This window comes from Lepisosteus platostomus, chromosome 9, assembly GCF_059453375.1.
Source record: "Lepisosteus platostomus isolate fLepPlt1 chromosome 9, fLepPlt1.hap1, whole genome shotgun sequence".
Lineage (NCBI taxonomy): Eukaryota > Metazoa > Chordata > Actinopteri > Semionotiformes > Lepisosteidae > Lepisosteus > Lepisosteus platostomus.
In genome coordinates this window covers 5,144,461-5,152,984 of record NC_142619.1, presented here as the reverse complement: position 1 = coordinate 5,152,984, position 8,524 = coordinate 5,144,461, and the positions used below count along the sequence as shown (strand labels likewise).

At 43.3% G+C, this 8,524-nt stretch overlaps 1 protein-coding gene across 1 annotated transcript in view; it reads left to right on the top strand.

Moving 5' to 3' along the window:
• Positions 1 to 523: 523 nt before the first annotated feature.
• LOC148654437 (peroxisome proliferator-activated receptor alpha-like) overlaps positions 524 to 8,524 on the top strand; it is a 60,844-nt gene continuing 52,843 nt past the window's right edge. The window contains exon 1 of the mRNA XM_088646647.1: positions 524 to 755. The gene's annotated coding sequence lies outside the window, so the exon portion shown is untranslated. The remainder of the gene's footprint in view (positions 756 to 8,524) is intronic.

The following is an 8,524-nucleotide window of genomic DNA, read 5'->3' as shown; positions in this document are numbered from 1 at the left end:
CAGATGTTAATGCTACTGGGCGGTAATCATTCAGGCATGTCACTTTTGTCTTTTTGGGGGTTGAATAAATAGTGTTTTTTTAAAGCAGGTGGGGACCATGGACTGTGACAGGGAGGAGTTAAAGATCTGTACTTTTTTTCCTAAATTAATGCACTCTCTTTTGTAAGTAGATAAAACATTCATGTAGAAAAATAACATTACTATGTATATTCTATTTTTTTTTTGGGGGGGGGGGGGGTGGGTGAACTTCGTTAAATGATTAAAAAAAACGACAATTCAACGTGCACGCCTATTCAAGCCCAGGGTCTGCTACCGTGCTGTTTCAGGCCAGCGGCAGCAATGCCCGATTGTAACCAGCAGTAGGAGCAACAAGGCAAGCTGTTTGAATTTCGGTGTCTGGGGGGGGTAGGGGTTAGCCGGCGCAATTCTGCCGGCCAGCCGCGCAATGCGATTCGCCGAGGCCATAGGTGTGTCGGGAGGTGTGTGGGCATGGTGGCTTAGCACATGTCAGTCATGTCGTCATTTCCTGCGGTAGACGTGGGGGAGGCACTGCTGTCTGGCTGCGCCTACTGTGGGATTTTGACAGTGGCCGTGCTTTCGTAAAGAGGCAGGCAAATACGTGCCTGAAAAGCCCGGTTTGTGGTTTTTTTTTCTTTCGCTTTGCTGTTTGGCGGATCGGAGCCCTGACACCTTTCGTCCCTCCGCGGCGGCTGGCGAGGCAAATGGCGGCTTCTGCAAGGGCACCTGATGACAAGGTGAAATGATTTTGGTTTTTTTTTCTTTTTGTAGGCAAAAAAAGTTCAAGGGACTTCTTGCCAGCACAACGTCCCCCCTCACTCGGCGTGCAGTAACTCAGCTGCCCGTCGTTGAAATTGCACGTTGTTTCAAAGTCTTGTTTTTGGAAGTTTTGTGCTTCTTATGAGAGACTCGGCTTTTCTTTTCACAACTCCCGTGTGCCATTGATTAGTCACCTAAATTGACCCCATGCATAGTTGTGATATTATATGTGCAAAGTTGAAAATCACACAACACCCGTATACCATGTCTAAACCCTCGCAGATGTCATTCTGTTTCTGGATGGAGCATGCGTGCGCATATGACGAATAGCACCGAGCTGCAGGCAACTATACAGGTTGTTTTCCGTCCTTTACATGCTAGTTATGTATCTATGCATGCGGATCTAATAACTATATGCTGTAGGAGAACTAATCACTTCCTTTGTGCTTTTTTTAGCTGTGCTTTCAGTTGCGGGTGATGCGATGAACATTACTGACAAGTTGATAGAGAAGAATGCAGTTCAAGTCCTCCGTGTTTACTGTACTTCAAGCACAGGGTTTATTCTGTAGCTATTTCGTGACAATTATACCGTGTAGGCAGAAGATTGATCATGACCTGCAACATATTCTTTGCTCAGAAACGTGTATTTAGCAGTGCAGTTGTGTACCAATTGTTTCTACACAACGCGAGTTGAACAGGAGTTTAATCAGTTTAGTAGCCTAGCATTGAACTTCGACTCTACGTAGAGCAAAGGTAGGGTTGGAGACGGGAAACAGGAGTTATAAAAAGTAATTTTAAGAATATTCTAATGTAATGATAAAATAATTAAACGGTTTTAACCCCTATGTTCATATATATTTGACGAGTCTTTTAAACGTAAACTTCTCATTTCACTTTTTGAAAGTTCTGCTATCAACACGATACCTGTGCACTTACTCGGTAAATAGCGAAATTGGTTAATTGGTGCAATTCAACGTTTTAATAAACGCCGTTTAAAATTGAGAGGCCAGTCCTCTCGAAGAGCGATGGAGCGTAGGTTGTTAACCGGTCACTGCTGGTGTCTTAATTCACCGCCGAATTAAATAAACGAAATACCCGGTCCTCAACATTTCATCGATGTAGCGGATTAGGTACAGCTGTCATGGGATTTTACAAGCTTTCGTAATGCCTCCTTAAGCCTAAAACGCAATTTTGGCTGCCTTGCAGGCCACTGTTGCGCACAATGGAGTTGTCCTGTGCAAAGAGAAATCCTTCCTCTTAACTCCATAGTCTCCGAGTAAAATGTCACTCGGGCAAATCAGGACTATGTTCTCAAAATCAGAGCCGGTATCCAGCCGCTGTGTCATAATCAATTACGGGAGCGTGTCTCGAACTGAAAAGTGGAAAGGGTGCTTTGCAACGCATAATCTCGTTTACTTGTAAAATTGGTGGGGTTACAGTAGTTGGACCATGTAACAGCGCTCGCTTTTCTGTCCTATGATAATAAAAAAAACACGCAACCCAAATACAGTAACTTGGTAACCACCACCAGCAGCTAAATGTCTGGCTACAGTATTTTACTGGGGTTAGCAAACGTTTCAGACGATGTCGGCTGTGAAATTACCTCACTAGGTCGAGGCTCTGATTTATTTAAATTTATTGTCGTGTCTCTGTTCTTTATTTTTCATCTGCGCGGAGAAACGTTTTTATCGAGACTGCGATAATTCATCGGGCAGGTGGAAGGGTATTTCATTAAACAAGTTGGTTTCCATGTTATATATTGCTGGTTGTGTGCGTGGTTTCATTTTTACGATTATCGCCTTCTCTTTGGAGAGCTTGTTTTTCCACTTCATTTTTGGTCCGTTGAATTTCTAAGTGCTACCCTGTGAATGCCCTTGTGGAGGAAGGGATATTTGAGGAATATTTTCATGATGGATGAGGCAGTGCGCCAACTGTTGTTTTATGACAAAGTCCAATTCATACTGATGTAAAAGTAACAGTTTGTGAACAATCTTACTAGTGTCTTTTTGCAGGCTTTCTGTAAATGGTGGGTACAGTGATTTTGCTCCCTTTGTGAACAGTTTCATTTGAGGCCCGTTTCACCCTTGAAATATGCACAAAGTTTTGTCTTGGTGAAATCTTAACATGACGTGAGCTCACAAGAAATACATTTTGATACCCATGCTTCACAGTCAATAAATGAAACAATATATCATTCTATACCTAAATATTTAGGCAGGTAGCCAAGCTGACAAAAAACTTAAGTAATACAGTAATATTTACCTTCACACATATATGGCGATTATGCTGAATTTTATTCCCACTTGCTGTGTTTTATACAGCCAGTAAATTTTGAGAAATTCTAAATCTATAAACTATGAGAAAATTGTATCACATTGAATACCTATTTAAATAGGGTTGTCTTGCTAAAAATACAGATCAAAGTCAAAATACTGGATTAAGCAGTTGAAGAAAATTGTATGCCAATAAAGACTTATTTAAATTAACTGAGTCGTGGCTGTCTATTATTATTATCAGATGCACATATCCCATAGAATGTGTGATATATCAAATTATATATGAAGTGCACATAAAAAGAAAAAATATCAAACACAGTATGAAAAGTTAATATCAATGCATCATTGAAAACAAAGCAGTGAGGTTTAGTGGACATGCAATGCTTGTGCAGTGCAAAACAGGGAAAACTAATGTCCTCTGCATGGAAAACAGCAAGGAGGAGACATTGATTACAGTAAAGAAGGAGCCTCTTTGAGCAGGAGGGCAAAGCAGTGAACATCAGCCTGTGGTGAGACCTTTCACGACCGCACGAAAGGGATCACATGTGCTGTCGAAAATTGATTCCTCTTGAGGAGGAGCCTGCATGGGGCTGAGTGGTTCTGATTGTTCTTGTGGTTCTGAGGCCCCAGGAGGAGGATAGAAAGAGTTAGCCTGGGGGAGGAGGAGAGGATAGAGGGTGGTCGTGGAGACAGAATGAGGCAGAGTGGTTAAGACAGTGATGGGCAAGAACGGATGTTGTCAAATTGATTTGTTTAGCTCTAGGGTGCCATTTGGGGGGACAGGAGTTAAGATAAGAGATTACTTTATTAGCCATATACAATTTCTTGCATTAGGAATTTATCTTTTTGGCGCCCCTGGAGCAGTTGGGGTTAAGGGCCTTGCTCAGTAGGATTCAGTAGGATTCCTTTGCCGGCCATGGGATAAGAACCGACAGCCTTCCAGGCACTGGCGCAGATCCTTAGCCACAGTGCCACTGCTCCACCCAGTTATTGTGTGGCATGAGAGAAGCGAGGTATAGAAAAGACCAGGTGAGCCGTAGAGTTCTGAATGAGCTGAAGAGGGCAAAGAAATAGCTCTGGTCCAGGAGACGAGTCCCTTCTGGACCAGAGCAATTCACTCCCGATGGGTCTCCTGGCCAGAGCTGTTTCTTCCTCTTCAACTCAACCAGGGTCTACAAGCTGTGTAGACAAGTTAGCGAAGAAGGGTAAGAAGTAACGGGAATGTGATGGGAATAGGATAGAGGAGGGAGTCAAGATTGACAGAGAATTTCTTGGCGGTGGTGGAAGAGAAAAGTCAATTCAGGAGGGATAAAGATGGAGCGGTTGGCAGAAGGGGAGGAAGAAAGAGGGCAGGTTGAGAGAGTTTCATTTTGAGGTGATGGTAGTGCGGTCAGTTTCTCCAAGCTCGGATCGGAGAGAGAGAGAGGTTTTAATATAGGAGGAGACGGGCATCAGAAGGAGGAAAGGAGCAGAGGATCTGAGCATCGTTTGCAAAATGTTGGAATGAAAAACCCTGTTAGGAGATCAGAGGTACTAGGAGGCAGGTGTAAGGAGAGAACTGCAGGGGACCCAGCACTGTGCCTTGAGGAACACCAGTAGAGAGTGAGTGCAGCACAGGGAGTCAGCTGCTCTAGAATCGACAAGGTAGGGGAACTAGGTGTGAGCAGCACCAGAGATTCCCAGACCAGCAAGACGGAAGAGTGCATGGATCCATCCATCAAAGGTGACAGAGGTCAAGGAGCATTAAGACAGGTGAGAGGGAAGCAGAACGATAAATTAACTTTATTTTTATGGAGCTCCTTTAAAGGTGGCTTCTCAGAGCATTTTACAGAACAAAAAAAACGAGGTGAGGGCAGAGAGTAGATGGGGGTGTATGGAATACAGGAGGAAAGCAAAGAGGCCCACAGAACTGATTAAATAAAAGCCCTTCCAAAAAAGATGGGTTTGAGTCTGGATTTAACGAGGCTCGTGGTAGGTGACTCTCTGATATCCTTGGGGATAGAGTTCCGGAGTTTAGGGGCATAGCAAAAGAACGTCCTGTCACCCATAGAGTGTAGACAGGCCTGGGGGGCACAGACAGGAGACCAGAATTTTTTTGAGGAAAGGACAATGCCAACTGAGAGAAGTGCACTTTCAGTAGTGCTGGAGTGTGTTGAATAAAAGCCAGCCGATAGCTGAGAGACCTAGGTGGAGAATTGGCAGTGTACCGGTTAGAGGGTGGATTTTTCAATGGGGTGGTGCATAGTCAAAATGCGTGAAGCTTACGTTATGCAGCTTTTGTAATACTTAAACCCTTATCGCATCCACATTTCGTTAATGAGACACATCTGTGGTTCACGGCATGGTCTTGTGACATCAAGTGTGGTTTGAAGTGTTAAGCTAATGGTATTGTACAAAGTGCAGTATTGATCTTGCATTGCCAGTACTGCTTAGGTGGAGCAGTGGGATTGTTACTTGTTTGTTTCTTGGGTGTCTGCTCTGTGACTGATTACCCACACCTCTTTGACATTTCATTTGTCCTCTCTCTCCTTTGGCAGCAGTCTATAACTCCTTCCTGTTGCTATTGTTCTAGATATGTTTCACCTATGGAAATTACAGGTCATTACATTTTGCTGTAGAAATGCGGATGGTACTGTATAGAACTAGCGGGCTTTGTCAGTCTACGTTAATCGTCCTTTGTTTTGCCTGCAGCGATTACTTACAGAAGTCATTTTTAAGTAAAAATATGTTAATTTGCATTTCCTGTGCTTTAGTAATTTTGATTCATACATACTGTATCAGTAACGGGGTGGCATGGTGGTGCAGTTGTTAGCACTGCTGCCTCAGCACTGGGCTTTAGTTCCTGGGGTGCTATATGGATGGTGTTTATGTGTTCTGTCTACGTTTGTGTGGGTTTCCTCCGTGTGCTCTCTCCTACAGTCCCAAGACATGTTAGCAGGTTAATTGGCTTCTGGGAAAATTGGCTTTGGTGTGAATGGGTATGTCTGTGTGTTGCCCTGCAATGGACTGGTGTCCCATCCAGGGTGTATCCTGCCTTGTGCCCATTGCTTGCTGGGATAGGCTCTGGCTCCCCCACAGCCCTGTACTGGATAAAGCAGTTAGAGAATGGATGGATGGAGATATTTCTAAGATCTGATGTAAGATACACCTTCCATTTACGGACTGTAACAATGATTTTGAAGTTTTCATAAGCGATTTGGAGATAATTTACCAACTGAAAATTGCCTGCCTTTTAAAATACTTTACATTATATATACTTTTACAATCAAGCGTCTTAGACTATATGTAAAGTGGCTATTAAAGCAATTTTTGTTTGGTGATTATTTTTCCCAATATTGAAACAATGAATTGAACAAGCGAACCTCATAGCAGGGGTTCTTTTTAATGTTACAGTATCTAACTATGTTCTTATGGTCATATAAGACCATACATTGTGATCATGTATTTATGACCACAATATACTGTATGTCCTAATTATTTAAGTCCTTTGGACTGAGGAGAGCCCTGGCAGCTTTCTTATTGAGCAGATTGCTAAGCTCAGAGAGTTATTTTCTGATCCCAGTGTTTTAAATGTAAAACTTAAAGAGTGAAAAACTCTTCTGCATGTTTCAGTCTCTCTGTATGCATACAGTATAAACCATAGCTTTAATGATTGATGGCTTTTGCTCTAGGTCTGTTGTTTTTCAGCCTCTATTTGTGCTCTCAGTCACTACTGTCTGTACTGACTTCTAAGTAATAGTTTTTCATCAACAGGGGATACCCCAGCAGTGTTATTGACAGGCCCGAGCCAAAAACACCCCTCGGACCATCAACTCAATCAGGAACTCCCGTAACAACCACATTCCGTTGGTGCTTCCCTACCACCCCAACACACTTCCTGTCCCCAGGACTATTAATGACAACTTTTCCATCCTACAAGATGATCCCTCCATTGGGGCCCTCTTTTCTGACCGCCCCATCATCTCATATCGCTGACCACCTAATCTGCGTAACCTTCTTGTTCACAGCTCCCTTGACCGCCCTCAACAACCATCCACACCAGGCACTTTCCCCTGCAACAGAGCTCGCTGTATCACCTGCAAGTACACATCTAACACCGCACTCATTCAGGGCCCCTCAGGACCATTCCGGATCCCCCAGATGGCATCTTGTACCTCCAGCAACCTTATTTACTGTATCTCTTGCAGTAAATGCCCAGCCATCTACATTGGAGAAACAGGAAGGAGACTCGAAGACCGCTTCAGAGAACATGTCAGGGCTGTGAAGATTAAAGATCTCTCCAAGCCCATTGTTTCTCATTTGTACCTCTGACGGCCATGACCACTCTAATCTCTCCATCTGTGTTCTCAAAGACGGTTTTCCGAACTCATACATCAGAAAGACTGCAGTAACCAAACTTATCCTGCAGCTAGGATCAGACCTTCCCCCTTCTCTTAACGACAAACTACTTTTCTTCTAAATTCTCTCTATACGTTGTCAGTTTAATTTCACACCTCTCTACACCTATTCTGACTTCGCACCTCTTGATTGGCCTCTCTTTCTGTCCCCTGCTCCCGTCCATCGCTCCTCCTCTCTCCCAGCTTTTGTTCTCCCGCTACATTACCTTTTCCTACTGCCCTGTCTTTCTCACACCCGAAGAAGGCTCCACGGCCGAAACGTTGTGTTTTCTTTCTTCTTTTTTTCAGCATGGAATAAACTTATTACTTGTTCCTTTGCACCCAGGAATTAAGCCTGTTGAAAGGTTTATAGAGTGTTTTACTCGCAATACATTTGTCTAAACCCACCTGACTGAGGGCCAGCCCCCTAGTCACAGGACGAGAAGTCTGGGACCCACGTGCGGAAGTGAGAAGTGACCAAGGGGCAGCTGCCACTTACTCTCTTTCTCACACCTGAAGAAGGCTTCACGACTGAAATGTTGTGTTTTCTTTCTTCTTTTTTTCAGCATGGAATAAGCCTATTACCTGTTCCTTTGCAGCCTACGCATGCTGATGCAGCTACCCGCCTGAACTTATAAATGGCTTTGATTGACCTTATCTATTTCATTGAGGGTTTTATGAAGTCCCTCTTTACATATCTTTATTTTAGGGATTTAGTTGTCTTCACCTGTCATCACAAGATACCTGCTTAGTTCTGGGATTGGACTAGTTGATCTTGTTCGTTCTGTCCTTTCTCCGTGACACAAATGTCTTTTTTTTTTGTGAGTGAAGTGACTGGAACCGAGTAATTTTAATTATGATGTCACCATTGACTACAAAATTTCAGTAACCTGCCTGTCAATTTATGAAGTTTAAATTTCACACAGCTGTGTTCTGTTTTGAGTCATTTAGTCCCTTCTCTATGTTGTCTAGACGCTGTTGCCTTGTAACCCAGTGGAATGTGAAGGCCTTGTAACATCGGGTGACTTATTGTGCTAATGAAGGCATCTGGAATTATCTTCAGGTTTAAAATGTATGATTTAAAGGGGACATACA